Source organism: Dipodomys merriami, unplaced genomic scaffold (assembly GCF_024711535.1).
Source record: "Dipodomys merriami isolate MVZ:Mamm:240054 unplaced genomic scaffold, mDipMer1.0.p SCAF_114, whole genome shotgun sequence".
NCBI lineage: Eukaryota > Metazoa > Chordata > Mammalia > Rodentia > Heteromyidae > Dipodomys > Dipodomys merriami.
This window is the reverse complement of record NW_027202427.1, coordinates 921582-937373: the sequence shown is the minus strand read 5'-3', so window position 1 is coordinate 937373 and position 15792 is coordinate 921582. Positions and strand designations below refer to the sequence as shown.

General features: G+C 58.3%; 1 protein-coding gene across 2 annotated transcripts in view; it reads right to left on the bottom strand.

Moving 5' to 3' along the window:
- Positions 1–14649, bottom strand: part of LOC138822704 (sodium- and chloride-dependent GABA transporter 1) — a 34368-nt gene extending 19719 nt beyond the window's left edge. The window contains exon 1 of one of the 2 annotated variants that reach the window (XM_070015566.1): positions 14528–14649. The gene's annotated coding sequence lies outside the window, so the exon portion shown is untranslated. Of the gene's footprint in view, positions 1–11457; positions 11513–14527 lie in introns of those variants that run through there. The other variant, XM_070015567.1, reaches the window with a different exon arrangement.
- Positions 14650–15792: the final 1143 nt, after the last annotated feature.

The following is a 15792-nucleotide window of genomic DNA, read 5'->3' as shown; positions in this document are numbered from 1 at the left end:
CTGTTCCTGGGCTCTTCAGCTCAAGGCAAGCACCCTACCCCTTGAGGCACAGCGCCACTTGTGGTTTTCTGGTGGTTTATTGGAGATAAGAGTCTCACAGACTTTCCTGTCTGGGCTGGCTTTGAACTGTGACCCTCAGATCTCAGCCTCCTGAGTAGCTAGGATGACAGGCGTGAGCCACTGGTGCCTGGCTTCAGATTTTATTCTAAATGAGATAGTTGTCTCATTTACACTTACAGGTCTCATGCTGGCTGCAAGAAGAGCAAGCAGAGAAGCTCGCTGACAGTCTAAGAGTACAAGCAAGAGACCTGCTTGGTGGTTGGCAGGGGCAGAGGTGGTGGAAAGGGAGGGTATGGAAGCCGCCTGGGACAATCTTCTTCTGTCTCTGGCGTCAGAGGGGTTGCATGGGGTGGGGCCCGAGCAGAGGCTGGAAGGCCAGGCTTGAGTGTCAAGGCAGTCATTGTCCCAGGGCCAGGCCAGGGAGCGCGTAGGCAGATGCATTGTGGGGAGGGGGGGGTGAGGGCGGCGGTCTGCCTGGGAAGAACAGTGCCCTGCCAGCTTTGTTTTGCTCTGGTCAGTAGTTACAGACAGACTGCAATCGCTCGCTTGCTCTCTTTCTTTTTGCAAGGCCAGTGGCTCAAGAAAGAAATTAATATTGGGTTTGGCTTCATGCCCAGAGGTCAGGGAATGAGTTTTATTCTCTGGTTCAGGAAAGCGCTCGGCACACAGGACGGGCCCTACGGACAGCTGCTGCAGACCTGGGAGTACGGGGGACATTTATGGAGCACTCCGTGTGTGCTAGGCTTCCCTGGGTCTGTGTGAGAAGGGCTGGGGCCGAAGCCCTGGGGAAGCCGGAAGCCAGGCTCCCGCCCGGGCCTGTGGTCTAGGCGCCTGGGGCAGCCTCCGCGGCCTGGTGGCATTTGCAGGCTCTATCCCTGAGCAAGCCCGTGTCCTCACCTGTGAGCACGGCCCTCCAGCCTCTAGCAACCGGACACTCGAGGAGGGGCTGGTGGGCCTGGAGAGAGACTGGCACAGAGACCTGCCAATCACCAGCAGCTTGGGCTGCCACGCGGGGATGGACGGCAGCTGCCAGCTTTGTGACCAGAATTGGAACACGTGTGCAAGATCAGGCCAAATAACAACCGAAGGCCAGGTGCTGGGGGAGGGGGCCGAGGGGTGTGGTGTGGGGGAGGCAGTAGGGGTCTGGGGGGGTTCCATATACCAGCTTTCCTGGCAGACATGGGACTCCTGGGGCCCCTGGGGCCAAGCATCTGAACAAAGCCCTAGGGTAGGGGGTGCTTCACTGCTCTATCCAGCAATGTAGTGCACCCCAACACCCTGGTCCTTCCCCCGTGGTTGCATAGACAGGAAGTGTCCCCCAACATTTCATTAACAATGGAAAAAAGAAAGGAAGAGCTCAGAGGGCGGAGAGAAAAGAAGGGGGAACACCGGCTGCTGTGTGGGGCCAGCTCTGAATGCCAGCCAGCTGTGAAGTTACTAATGGGTAGACTGAGGCATGGAGAGGTTAGGTGACTTACTATAGGCCTCCAGGCAAGAAGCTGAGCTGCCAGACCTGCATCCAGGCTGGTCTCTGGTCTAAGGGCTCTAATCACTTTCTCCAGTCATGCACTTGAGTGGCTTGTCCCTGGTGGCTCCTCCCCTGGGACAAACACAAGGACACAGGCAGAGTCCTGGCCCCAGCGGCCCTGAGGCCTGTCTTCTGAATGCTGACCTTCCCTTGTGGGTGTGATGAGCTGGTTCTGTGGTTCTGTGCACATCAGCCGTCCACGGGGCTGGGGCCTCTAATAATCCCCCAGGAGGCAGCACGCTCCTCCGAGGGGCCTGGAGGAGGAGGGAGGGGCAGGGTGACAGCCTGGGGTCCCCCCGTGGGACTCACCCACACCTCACTTGCTGTGTGGCTTTAAACCAGTGTCTTGCTTTCTCAGCGCCTTGGTTTCCTTCTGTTAATGAGAAGAGAGTGGAACTCTGCTCTCTAGGGTATCTTCTGACCTCCACCCTGGCTCTGATCGCTTCATCTCCCTCACACCACTGGTGGTTTATTCGCTCACATCTGTTCTGGCCCCTAATTACCTGCAGTGCCCCCAACTGTGCACTTTGTTTTGTGACAGCAATTTCCAAACCAGTCCACCCCAATCGATAGTTCACCCTCGGGGAGCCAGACGGGACCTGGCTGGAGTGAGTCTTCCGCCTCTGAGCTCTGACATCTCAGAGACAGCCATAAAGACCGCCATCCAGGCTCCCCACACATCTTGCTGGGCTGAAGAGGGCCAGGGCACCAAGGGGCACAGTCCCCCCCCCTCCAAGGTCAGAGCCAGAGGGGGGACCTGCAGCTCCCCCCCCCCAGCCCCAGCCCCAGCCCCAGCCTCGGTACAGCAGGGCAGAGCATGCATGCCGAATGCATTTGGGGTGCCAGGGGCCCGCGTGGCTGGCTGGGCTCTGGGTAGCCAGGTGCTACAGGAAAAGGGGAGCGTTTGTCCTGTAAGAACAAAGACGGGGATCACACAGCCATTCTCTAAGTGCTCCCCACGTTCCATGATCATGTTTAACCTCACCACACACCCCCAAAAAAACTGCCCAGAGGAGACACTGAGGCTCCAACAAGGGAAGATTCAGAGAGCAGGCGGATCCCAAAGCCTTAGTCTTAACACTGGTCCTCCACCTGGGCCTGGAGGACGCCAGGTCGGAGGGCAGTCTGAGCAGGACATGGCAAAACCTGCCCCCGGCAGCCGTGCGGGGAGGGAGGCTGAGGCAGCGGAGGTCGCCTGGTGGCTCCATGACCTCGGCTCACACCCTCAGGAGTCCCCAGCTGTCCGTCTCAGCTCAGTGGCAGGGTCACGCTGCGTGAGCAGGCCCCGGTCTCGGCCGCGCAGCGTGGCCCCCCAGGCGAGACCTGCAGGGTCCCCGCGCTCTGCCCCCCATGGACATAGTGTCCAAGGAGCCACGTGCTGGCAGGTGCGCTGCTGAGGATGTCACAACAGGCTGTCAGGAAACAAAACCAGCGGCCCGTGCCCGGCGCCCACGGAACCTGGGTGTAAATGCTCCCACCCTGCGGACTGTGGCTGAGAAGAGCGGAGGAGCACACCCCGGCCTGCCAGGACTCCACACGCCCAGGCGCCTGCTCCGCACACAGCAGGACTCCCTCCCTCCAGCGCTGGAGTCTCCCTGCAAGCCTTTGCGACCACAGCCCATAAGGACATCCTGGGGGGGGACGAGGGAGGGAGGGGGCTCCTTCCCCGAGGGCGCCGAGCCTCCGTCTCCTCGAGCCTCCGTCTCCTCGGGGCTACTGAGGCCTGTTCTCCACAGGGCACCTGCGTCAGGGCAGACCGGAGGGACTCTGAGGCCTCAGCCAGAGATCAGGGCCTGGATGGATGAGGAGGGGAGAGTGGGGAGGAATAGTGGGGAGGAATGGTGGGGGAGGGCAGAGAGGAGAGAGGAACAGGGGGAGGGGGACAGGAGGAACATGAGCAGAGGGAGAGTGTAAGAAAGGAAAGGAAGAGCGGGAGGAGGGAAAAGCAGATGTGCTCTTCAAGTCTACTCTGTACAGCTTCCTAAGGAAAGAGGGAGGGAAAGAGAGAAAGAGAGAGAGGGAGGGAGGGAGGGAGGGAGGGAGGACGGGGCCCACATTCTGGCACGGAGCTGCCGGAGGTTGTGGAGGAAGATCACGTGCCATGGAGAGTTGCCACGGGACTGGGCTGCAGGAGCCCCCTTGGGCTCTGGGTGGGCTGGGGCGCTGCTCACACTTCCACACAGGCAGCCCCCTTCCGACCAGCAGAGGCATCTGTGGAAACAACAGGACCCCAAGAATGGTCCTAGGCTCGGAGCCCACGCCGCCTGCTCTTTCTCTGCCCGTCTCTGGTGGCTTGGGCTCTCTGCCGGGCGTGCACTCTGGGGGACGCCCCAGCAAGGGCTCTGCACTCAGATGGCCAGAATGGAACGTCATGCAGCAGCCAGGGCAAGCTGAGCGAAATGCTGACCGTCAGCACGGCTCATGCAGAAGGGGAGCCCAACAGAGGGCCAGCAGCCGCTGCAGCCAATCCCTCACACCTGAGGCTCCATGGCCCCTTCCCAACAACTCTGCTGGGTTCGTCCCCCACGCCATGCCCGTGCTAGAGACTGCACGCTCGAGTTGCACTAGGCCACTCATCATAAAAGCCATCACAGGTGGCCTCTGAGCCAAATGCGTCTGAGTTGGCCTCTGCATCTCCATCCTAATGCACACAGCGCCATCTCTGTGCTGTCCAAGAGAGGAGGTGGGGTCTGCACCACACATTCAGGATGGTATGTTTATATCTGGAAAACAAGACGCCTATTGTTCTGCCCATAAAAGCCCGGTTGGGTTAAGGAAGCAGAAGGAACTGCATTAGAGTGTTTTGCAGGAATGGGGGGGGGGGGAGGGCGTATGTTTTCAGAGTCTAAGAAGGGTCAGATTCCAGGGAGTAAAATATTTCCCCTCCAGATAAAGCCGATCTGATTTTTTGCATGAGTCCACTGGATGCTCGCTTTCGGCAGCCCCTCTGCTCCCGATCCCTTTCTCAGCCTCTAGAATGAATTTGGTCGTGAGTGCCCCCTTCTTTTGGTAACATGGAAGTCCCCACAGAGCAAGAACCAGCTGCCAAGTTGGAAGATCAGATGTGCATTGAATCCATTTCTTTCTGTCCTACGAACAAGAAGGCTTAGACTCGTGAATAACTTCTGCTGAGGCTGTCAAGAGTGAAAACGGCAGGATGAGAGCAAAGGAGCCTGGGAGCTCGGGGTCAGGAAACCTGGTTTTGAGTCTCAGCTCCGGTGCAATGCTGTGGAGTGTCGGTTAGTCACTTAATCTCTCTGTACACCACCAAGGCGGTGATTTCTACTTTTAGGATGGCTAGGAAGATTAAATGGGAGAATAAAGGAAATGGTTACCCAAGTACCCAGTAAATGCATGATGCCTGGCAGGCATCATCATAAACCACCAGGTTAAAGCTGGCGTGGTTTATTTGTTTAGATAATGGGGAAAGAGTCGTGGTGGGGTGCTAGTGCCCCCCTCACCTCTAGGCAACACATCCGGCAGCAGGGCGGGGGGGGGGGAGGATCCACTGGGAGGTGAAGACCCCACCAAGCTCCCAGAGTGAATTGTTCATTAAAACCATTCCCACGCCAAGCCTGCAATTAGCACATTTGCTAAAGTCCTGGCTGAATGTCAGCTGTCCACTAGATGTGTCCGCTGACCCTCCCGGGCCTGCACAGGATGGAGCAGCCAGGGCTCCATTTGCCACCATCCAGCCCCCCCCCCGGGGTTCCCCCCACCCCTACCAAGGGGACCCACAAACAGGCTGACTTGTCTTAGGGCTGGATTTTCTCGCACAGGTTTCCGGAAATGAACACAACGGTTGCTGGCATCTCAATCAGGCCCTAAGCTCCCCTCCCCCTGCCCAGCCTTGAACAGCCCCATGCCCCCGTCCAGTCCAGCACCCTCCGCGCTTCCGAACAGAACGGGTGTCTGCCAGCTCCAATCTCCAGCAGCATGTGAACGATGCATGGGGCCTCCTCCAGTGTGAACCCCGTTTTAAACCCCGCAGTCTCTGAGCCCCATGGACCCAGAGGGAAATGCCATTTCTCCAGCTGTGCAGCAGACACGGTAAAGACCCCAGGGAAGGTACGTGAAGGCATGTGTTTCCCACAAGGTTTTGCAGCACAGGGTCGTTTACATAGCTGTGAAAGGAACGCGCAGGTCCTTAGGGACAGTACCGTGCAGTGAATTACACCAAGAACCCTCTCCTAGTGTGAAATAGTTCGATCTGGCAGCTGTTTGTTTGTCCTGCTGATATCTGCCAGGCGGGAATGAAGAGCTCTGCTACAGAGCTGGGCCTTGCCTTAGCCACTCAGTTTCTTCCAATGCCACAAATGATGGCTGACACCAGGGCAGGGAGAACTGGGCCAGCTCCTTTGCCCCGCAGGGTCAGGTGGGCTGCCACTGCCCCCATCTTGAAAATAGATGCACAGTTGGACGGGACCTGCACAGGCTGAACACTCCAGCCGTGGCCGGCAAGGCTGGTACTCCGGTTCCAAAGCTGAGGCTCTCTTTGGGCTGTTCTTGTCACTGTTGGCCTTGACACAGACTCTGGGAAGAGCCAGCCCTAGCAGGCCTTCGCTAGAGCCCAGGAGGCTGGCTCCAGCTCTGCCTTGCTTGTGTGACATGGGCCCGGTCACTTCCCTCTCTTCGCCTGACTCCACACCTCTGAAGCTCCCCTTCCCGGCCAGGCTGCGGGCCACACCGGCCACGTTTCCCCCACAGCCGTCCCACCCCCCTCCCTGGGGAAGCTCAAGCCCTCCACACAGTCCCGTTCACTCCCTCGCTGGCTTGCTCGCTCCAACAGCTCCTGAATCAGCATTCAACACACATCACTCTCCTTGTGCACCGCCATTATCTCCCGAGGACACAGGCTCCGTTGTCACGGCAACCGGAGTCCTTCCACCAACTCTATTTAATAATTTCTCAACAGTGAAGCTAGGCTGGCTTAGTTCAGGGAGAAGAACGCTGGGGTAGTGGGAAGAAATTCGGGGTCCTAGTGCCTGCAGGGGCCTAGGATGCCTGGCCAGGACTCAGTTTACCTCTCTGTAACAAAAGGATGACTCGATGACGGGGTTGTGACTTTCACTTAGGAAATCCAGAGAAGCTGGACTAGGGAGCCTCGGCGGCGGCGGTGGCAGGTGGGAGGCGGGAGGGGGTCTTGGGTGTCTTTGGTGGCAGGGCTGTCTCCATGTGACTGCACCCCACATACAGACGCTAGCACCTCCTTCCCCAGGCATGCAGGCCAGGCTTGGTTGGGAGACACAGTTTCGCCTGAAGCCAATAAAACCTTTCTTCTCCGTTCTGCCGACAGGCAAGCTGAACCTTGGAGAGGGCAAAGGAGCTTTCCTGGCCTGGAGACAACCCAGCTCTTTCTGAGAACCAGTGACCCCCGATCCAGGAAGGCCGAGGTACCTGGAGAAGGGAAGGCCTTGTCCCTGCCAGTCCACAGCCCATTCCACCTGGGCTCATCTGGCTCCAGCCCATCTCTCACTGAGGGAACCACACAGGCCCTGCCCCTCTGCCACACAGGGAGCAGGACCCCAGAAGATACCATGCCTGCTCTGAGGAGCTGATGGCTCTTCAGGCGGAAGCCATGTCTGGCTGATCTTCAGCCCCACAGCAGAACACAGTAGAGCCAAAGTTTTCTTTAGTGCGGTTGTTCGCACCTCTTCCACCCCCATCCCCCCCCCCCCCCCCCCCCCCGTCCCTGAAGGTGACTTACCTAGACCCCTAGAGGCCGCTAAGAAAACCTCCGGGAGCTGTCCGGGGCCTGAGGACCCTCAGGAGGGAAAGGACCCTGGGCTTTGTGACTGCTGACTGGCACCACGGCTGTGGGGGAGCCAATCTACCCTGGCCCAGGGGCTGATGGCATGGGCTTTAAGCTGGGCCACTGGCAGCCCAGTGCTGCTATTTAACTCCTCTTGGTTGGCGGCTGCATTTAATACCCCAGCATAATTAACACTGCCACATCTGCTCTGTCATTAGCAGCATTCAGTGCCATTTGGAGAAAAGACTCTTACCTTCCCCAGCCATTAGTCTCAGGAGGCTATTATGGGGGAAATGGAGGAGAAAAAGAGGAAGCGAGGCGAGCAGCTCCCCTCCCTGCAATCCTTCCCGGAGCTGCCCCGTCTTGTGCACACCCCCCCCCCCAGCCCAGTCAGCGTCCTTAGGGACAAAGAAAGCAGACCAGAGGAGAAAGCACCCGTCTGTGTCCTGCAGGCCTGCAGCCACCTCCACTTCCTTCTCGAGTCTGTGGGGAACCCGGAGTGCCAGCCCTGGCTCTGTCAGGTGTCAGAGGTGCAATCTCAGGCAGTCCTGGAGCCCCTGGAGCCCCTGGAGCCTCCATTTCCTCACTGAGGGTCCCAGGACAGCACCAGGAAAGCTCTGCTCCGCACTGGGTCACAGAGCTTAAACTGCGTCTGTCTGTGTTTGATCATTCTGTGTCTCCAGGCTGAGGAAACCTGATAAAAAATGCCCATGTCAGCCAGGCACCGTGGCTCACACCTGTCACCCTAGCTACTCAGGAGGCTGAGATCTGAGGATCATGGTTCAAAGCCAGTCCAGCCAGAAAAGTCCCATGTGAGACTCTTTATCTCCAACTAACCACTCAAAAACTGGAAGTGGTGCTGTGGCTCAAGTGGCAGAGCACTAGACTTGAGCACTAAGAGGCTCAGGAACAGTACCCAAGTCCTGAGTTCAAGCCCCAAAACTGACCAAAAAAAAAAAAAAAGCCTGTGTCATGCAGTGGCTCACACATGTAATCTGGGCTACTCTGGAGGCTGAGATCAAAAGAATATTGTTCAAAACCAGCCCCGGCAGGAAAGTCCATGAGACTCTCATCTCCAGTCAATCACCAAAAAGCTGAAAGGAGAGCTGTGGCTCAAGTGGTGGAGCACTAGCCTTGAGCACAAAAGCTCAGAGACAGTGCCCAGGCCCTGAGTTCAAGACCCGGAACCAGCAGACACCCACACAAAATGCCTGTGTCACACCTGCATGCCCTTAGGCTCAGGCTGCGAAGCACGCTTTTTCCCCTTCCCTGGGTCTCAACATCTGGAAAAGCTGCATGAGGGCCTAGCTGAGCCCCACCGTTAGCTGGGTCACAGCGGGGTTTCAGCCTCAGCCAATGCCTGGGGAACTGGCAGCTTGGGGCTCATTCACTAATGCTTTGTCTTGTTTCTGCTCAACCTCAGCCTTGCTCAACCTCAAATGCAGAGAGCAAATCCCCATCTCCCTCCACCCGGTGCTTCTCGGGAGTGGTAAGAAGCAGGCAGGGGTTGGCATCCAAACTGAGGGGCAAGTGCATCCTTCTGTGTGCGGGACCAGGCCCACCAGCAGTCAGGGCTCTGGGACCCCGGTGGCGCTCCATGGCAGTGGTCAGGCCAGCTGGCCATTTCTCTCCTCACCTCACAGGAAGGGAAGGTGACAAACCCCCGTGCCCCAGAGGGAAGCACCCCAAATCGTGACAGGTCCCAATCCAACACGGCAACAGTCCAAAGGCAGACGTGAGTGACAGCCTGGCCAGGAGTTCCAACTCAGGTCCCATCATCCCACCCTCTCTGTACAAAACTGAGACCCACAGGGCCCCTCTTCTTGTGGGTCCCATGCCTGAACAATTCATCCTGCCCTCCCGGCCCCCAAGGCCTTCCCAGCTTCTGAGCAACTTCACGGGGTGTGTTGTGGGGTGGGGGGGTGAGTCTGTTGTTCATTATCACCAAATTCATCCACATAATCATGCTGAAAGCCAGTGAGCCACAGCCTCACCTCCTCCCTCACAGCGGCTACTGCTAGGGACCAAAGGATCACACCTGGGAAACCCTTACTCTGGGCGACCTCAAGGACATTTGTCTCTCATCAGCCAGAGCCAATGAGGCTGGAACAGGACGCAGGGTCCTCTATGCTCCAGCTCAAGGCGGTGGCCTCCCATGACACCTGCGATCTCCAGCCCTATCTGCTGTGCTCAGGGCTCTTCTGGGCCCCTTCTGAGAAGGGCTTAGCACAGGGGCATTCTATCAACTGAGAAACCAGATGTTCAGCACTCTGAGCTTCAATTTCCTCATCCACAAGACGGGGTAGTAACAGTAATAATAACAAGGCCTCTGGAGTGAAGGGTGGTTGGGAGCTGCAAATGAGAAAATGCTGTGAAAGCCACAAGCTTACAAAAGCTTTAGGTGTGTGCAGAGTCACACGTCCAAGGACTTTGTTCAGGTTAAGCTCTTTCAAATATGGATTAAGGAGAAAACTAGCTTTATCAAAATGTCTCTCTAGTGGGTGCCGGTGGTTCACACCTGTAATCGTAGCCTCTCAGGTGGCTGAGAGCTGAGGATTACAGTTCAAAGCCAGCCCAGGCACTAAAGTCCATGAGACTCTTGTCACCAATTAACCACTGAAATACCAGAAGTGGAGCTGTGACTCAAGTGACAAAGCAGCAGACTTGAGAGGAAAAGCTAAAGGATGGTGCCCAGGCCCTGATCTCAAGCCCTAGAGAAAGCATGGAAAGGGTGGGGGCGGGGCGGGCAGGCAGAGACAGAGACTCTCCTTGTTTGATGGAGGATTTTTCTCTCAAGCATCCTATTTTCTTCCCCTGAAAGATTTCACATGGGAGCAGAAGACATAGCATCAGCAAGAACATTCTGGGTGTGCGTGCAAACTGTAAAGTGCTTCCCTGAAGAGCCGTGGGTCAGCACTAAGTTGCAGCAGACCGTAACATGAACACCAAATGTCCCTGTTCACTGTGTGGCTGCTGCCTCCCTCTCTCTGCACACAGCCTCCTTATTAAATAAGAAGACCATGAAAGCAACCTGCTGTCCATGTCTTCCAGGGCATCTTTGACCTTGAGCCGCCCTCTGCCAACGCTCTCCAGAGCTGGCATGAGATGCTGGATGGCCGACAGGTGGGCAGAGCTGCAGGTCTCTGTGTGGGACAGCCATAACTCCTGATTCCCTCATTTCATCTGTACTACAAGACTCCTCCTGGGCCCAGGAGCCAGGGGCCCCTTCACACCTGAGAAGCCTCCCCCCCATATCCTAACGAGGTCTGTTCCACCTAGCTGCGCATCCCCCACTTCCAGAGAGCCATAGCCAATCGCGCGTCAAGACCTGGCCTCCTTGTAATTTCCAATTTGTGAGAAATGTAAAAATAGCAGGCCATTCGCTGCAGGCAGCTTGCATCGAATCAGAGGCCACTTCCTGTGTCATGTCAGATCGCGGTAAGTGGAGCTGATGGCTTCCTCAGGCTGCTCTCAGTGGCTTCCCAGGCATGAGATGGTGAGGACAAAGGGAGAGACACCTGAGCATTGGGGAAAGGTGGCTGCATGCAGGACGTCAACCCCAGCTTTAAATGAACATGATGGCATCTAGATCCACAAACACATTGCAACAGGCTAGACTTGGTTCAAACTCTGAAACGCCGCAGCCGAGGTGCCCTGGGAATAAGTCCACCTGTCTGTAGCTCAGCTCGGGGATGAGGCTCAACTGAAGGAATAAACAGGATGCATGGGACAGTCATGGGCCCTGCCAAGTGAGCTGTACTACAGGCTCGTTAGCAACAGGGATTTAAGCACAGGATTTATGGTAGAGCTCCAGTTCCAGGGCCATTTACTAGCCCAGAGATCCAGCCACCGCTGGCTGTCTTAACAACTCTCTCCTTTCTTCGTCTGCTCAAGGTTGATGACACTACGTTCCTCACAGGGTCTTATGAAAATCAGGTGCAATAACATAAGCATATAGCACATTCCCCGGCTTACAGTCACCTTGCAATAAACCAGAGTTATTATCGTAATTAGTAATAACACCATCGAATGGTATTTACTGGATAGTTGTTTCCCCCCGGTTGATGTCTGAATCCCAGAACTGTGCTGGAATATCACAGCTTGCATTCACACCTACCGCCTGTGCCAGGAAACGCTTATCTCTGCTGAGAGCTGGCTTTCCTCTGCCTCCATCCCCCCTTCCCTCTGACTCAGGAGGCTCAGGTGGGCCTGGAATAGAAGAAGTCCATGGATGACCTACAAGTTCGCTGAGACGTAGCTCCTGGGAAGTCCTACTCTGGGGTTCACACTGGATCACTCAGCTTTACCCCCCCCCCCCAAGTGCCATCTTCTTTTCCCTCCATCTTCCGCTGACCTGCACAGAATGGGACAAAGCAGGCAAAAGGAGCACCTGGACTGGGGCACAGACACACGAGAAGTCGGTCAGTTGTTTGTTGGGGGGGGAGGAGGCAAGTACTTCAACTTGCAATGGATGACAGTTCAAGGTCACCTCTACCCCAGTGGGGGCTGTGTCTAGCCTCCACTTCCCAGCTTCCTGAGATGCTCCGGGACATGGCATGCTGAGCTGAAGGGGGGACTCTGACGGGAACAGAGACAGGCCTGTCGCCACTCATGTGTCCTTTTCCATTTGGGAGTGAAGTGAAGAAGGGGTTCTCGCTGGGCGTGACACTGGGGCTGAGACTGAAGGAGAGGGGCACTGCTTTGATGCAGCCTGGGGTCAGAGAGGCCAGTGTGGGCATCCCACCTGCTCTCGGACAGAAGGGATGGGTTTCAGGATGCAGGGGTAGCAGACCAGGCTGAATCTACTGGTGCTGACCTCACCTGGGTCCATACAGAACAGACAAGCAAGTGGGAGGGAAGCACATCTCTGGATTCCAAGCGCTTTGGGACATCTTTGTCTTAGCTGCTGAGCTCGTAGCCAAGCCAGCAACAGCCTCTGTAGGTGATGGCAGGAACAACCTGGTATTTGTTTTCCATAACGCTGCTCTGACCCCGTGGGGTCTCACTGTCCGCTGAGAAGTCCTGTCTCCTCACTACTCCCACTCTGTGCACATGAAAACTGAGGCCCAGAGAGCCACAAAAGGGCAAGGTTGGCTTGGGAATCAGAAGAGCAAGGTGTGAATCCCTGCCTTGCTTCCTCCTAGCTGTGTGACCTTGAGCAAGCTGTGTGACCTTGGGCAGGTCACTTTCTTTCCCTGTCTTTTCTCACCTCCTGCAGGAGGCTATTGCAGGAATTAGAAGCTTGACACATTGAAAGATTCTACTATTCTGCTCCTTTCCTTTCAGCAGGGATGAGGGCTTAGTCACGGTCCCCAGGCCAAGAATGGCAGTGCCTCAACTCATAGCAAACATACCTCCACGGCTCAGTCCTTCAATCCTGACCCAACTCAAGAACTTGGCTGGGTGAAGCAGGTAAATGATCCAGGTAAGTCCTGCTGGTGTGGCCCTCACCTTTCACCCAGGCAGGCTTTTTCCAGGCTCCGTACGGAGTACTTGCTGAGTATCAGGCCATGCATACACAAACTCACAGCCTTTGAGGTGCCTGGCTTTCCAAATGGACGGCGGGACAGGGAGGCTATTTTGTATCTCTGTCTGGATGGACTTGGTTTTGCCTCACCCTTGCTCTCAAAGTTGCCTATTCTTTGGTCCCTAGAGCCTCCTGGCAGTCCCATCCACATCCTTGGAGACCTGGTTCTCACCAAGCATGGATCCCTGGAATAAAAGGTTCCACACCAGCACAGACAGTCCGAATTTTTCTCTCTCAGCCACTGCCTCTCCCCCATGCAGGTCTTAGGAAACCCCAACTGTCCAGCTGCTCTGGACACAGGCCAGGCTGTGTGTCTCACTGCCTGGACTCACTGTTTGTCCTCTAAGGACTGGCCACTGGAGCCAGCGCTTGGCTGGAGACAGAGCGCTTTCTTTGTTTGCTGCCTGCCTGGCGATTTATTTCTGAGGCTTTTGGGAGGCTCAGCCATTTTGCCAGGCTGCTCTGGGGAAAAGTCCCACCAGGGACTCACACACCTCTCAGGCCTCTTCTCCTGCCTGCAGAGGGTCTGAGGAGCTGGTTCAACCTTTCCCAGAGAAAAGGCAGAGAAGGGGGGGAGGAGAGAGAAGGGAGAGAGAGAGGAGAGAGAGAGAGGAAAGCGATGATAATCATGCAGGACGCTTGGAGTTTCCAAGGCCCTCCTGTGTTTTGCAGTTTGGAAGCTGGGGTACACCTTGCAGGCTCCCAATGGATGCATTTCCCGCAAAGTTACTGGTCACCCAGCAGCGACATTCCCGTTTTCCCTTCCAAACACCCACCTTGTGTGATGCGGGGGGGGGGGGGGGGGGAAGAAAAGAAAGCCAAGCCTAACCCCAACTTCCACTCCGCTGGACACGATCTCAGATTTGAGGGGTTCCGCCAAAGCTCAGGAGCCCCATTATCTCAGCCCACCATCTGCAGTAACCAAGCCGTGTCACCGGCTTTCTCCCTGGGGTTCACGTCTGTGGCGGGAGGGATTTGGGCTCAGAGCCCTCAGGGAGGCCGGGCACGCGTTCCTTCTCTGGGGATCAAGCCAGGCCCGCAGCGGACAGGACCCTGCGGCGCCACCCGCGGGGGGCCTGCGGCGCCCAGAAACCCGAGGGTCTCCGCGCAGGGCAAACCGAGGCGGGCGGTGGCGGCCCTGGCTCTCCTCCCCCGGAGACGCGCGCCCGCACCGCAGCTCCGGGCGGGCCTCGCGCGGGGAGGGCGCGCGCCCGGCGCGCAGGGTCCCGGCAGCCAGCGTTGTTTGTGGGCCCGAGGCAGGGGCGGGAGGGGGGGCGTCCTGAGCTGCCGGAGCCCTCGGGGAAGAAGGGGCGCGCGGCTCCGCGGGCTCAGCGCCGCCCCGCCCCGCCAACCAGGGCCCCCGCCGGGCCCGCCGGGAACCGGAGCTCGGGCGCCCCGACGGCTCCCGCGGGCCCCGGCGCCGGCGCAGCCCCGGGCCCGCTCCGGGAAGCGCGCGGTTCCCGCCCCTTCCCTCCAGCCCTCCCGAGCCGGCGCGGGCGTCCCGCGGGTGCCGGGCGGGCGCACGTCGGGGCGCCCCGGGCGCGCGCGCGCACACACACCTCGCCGGGCCCCGCGGCGGGGGCTCGGGGTTCGCGCTCTCGTCCCGCCCGGGGCCGTCCCGGGGCTCCGCGCTCCCCCGACGCCGGCCGCCGGTTCCTACCTCGGCCGGGGCTGCGCGGCCCGCGACGGCGCTGCGCGGGGCAGCTGGGCCGCTCCGGTGCGCTCGGGCCGCGCCGCAACGCCGCTGCTCCGCTCCGGGGCTCGCGCGCGGCTCGCCCGCAACCCGGCTGCTCGCTCGGGCTTCGAGCGCGGGCGGAGGGCGGTGGGACGGGGCGGGGCCTCGGGGGACACGCCCACCGGGGCGGGGCCTCGCGCCGCTCCCTCCCCCGCCCGCGGCGCCCCTTCCCCGGCCCGCCCCCCCTTCCTCTGCCCTACTTCCCCCCTCCTGGTCCCCTTCCCGTCCTCCCTCCTCCCTCCCTCTTTCCTTCCCTCCCTCCCTCCTCTCCCCCCCTTCTTCCTCCCCTTTCCCTCCTCCTTTCTCCTTCCTTGCCTGGACCCTGCAGCCTGTCCGCCTGTCCTTCTGCTGCCTGTCCTGTCTTGTGTCTCTGTCCTTTCCAACATGGTTCCCCGCCAGGCTTCTCCCTCCAGCTTGGCGGGCCTGCCCTGCTTCCCAGGCTCTGTCACACTTTCTCGGTCCCCCTGGGTACGGTGGGTGGGGGGTGGCTGCTTTCTTCCGGCGCCGCACTCTGTGGGGATGGTCACAGGAGGTGCCAGGCCCCCGGTGCCAGGCTGGGGTGGCGTGGAAAGGACTGTCACGAGGCTGGTTCACCTAGAACCACCCAGATGGTCCAGGACACCCCCCCCTCCAGCTCCCTGGGTGGGTGACTGGCCCAGAAAGCCCTCCCTCCCACCAGTCCCAGCCCCGAGCCCCAGACCCCTTCTCCACCAAGCCCAGGCCCAGTGTCCAGTGCCAGCCTCCTGCCCTAGCACAGCCTTCCCTTTGGGGCTCCTCGAACACCCCAGGATGGAAAAGATTCCTTCTCTCCAGCCCGACCTACCCCCTCCCCAGAGCTGACAGCTGCTGGTCTGCTTCCTGTCCCCACCACACCTGACCTCCACCCTCATCCATCCTGGGGTCCTTAGCTCAGAGCTCCCAAGGTCACCTTGGCTTCTCTTTGCACACACTCACCAGTAAGCATGGGTTGGTTTGGTTGGTTTTGGCCAGTCCTGGGTTTGAACTCAGGGCCGGGACGCTGTCCCTGAGCCTCTCTGTGCTCAAGGCTAGCACTCTACCACTTGAGCACCACTCCTGGCCTTTTCTGTTTATGTGATATTGAGGAATCAAACCTAGGGCTTCATGAATGCTAGGCAAGCACCCTACCACTAAGCCACATTCCCAGCCCTAAGCATGGATTTTTTTTTTTT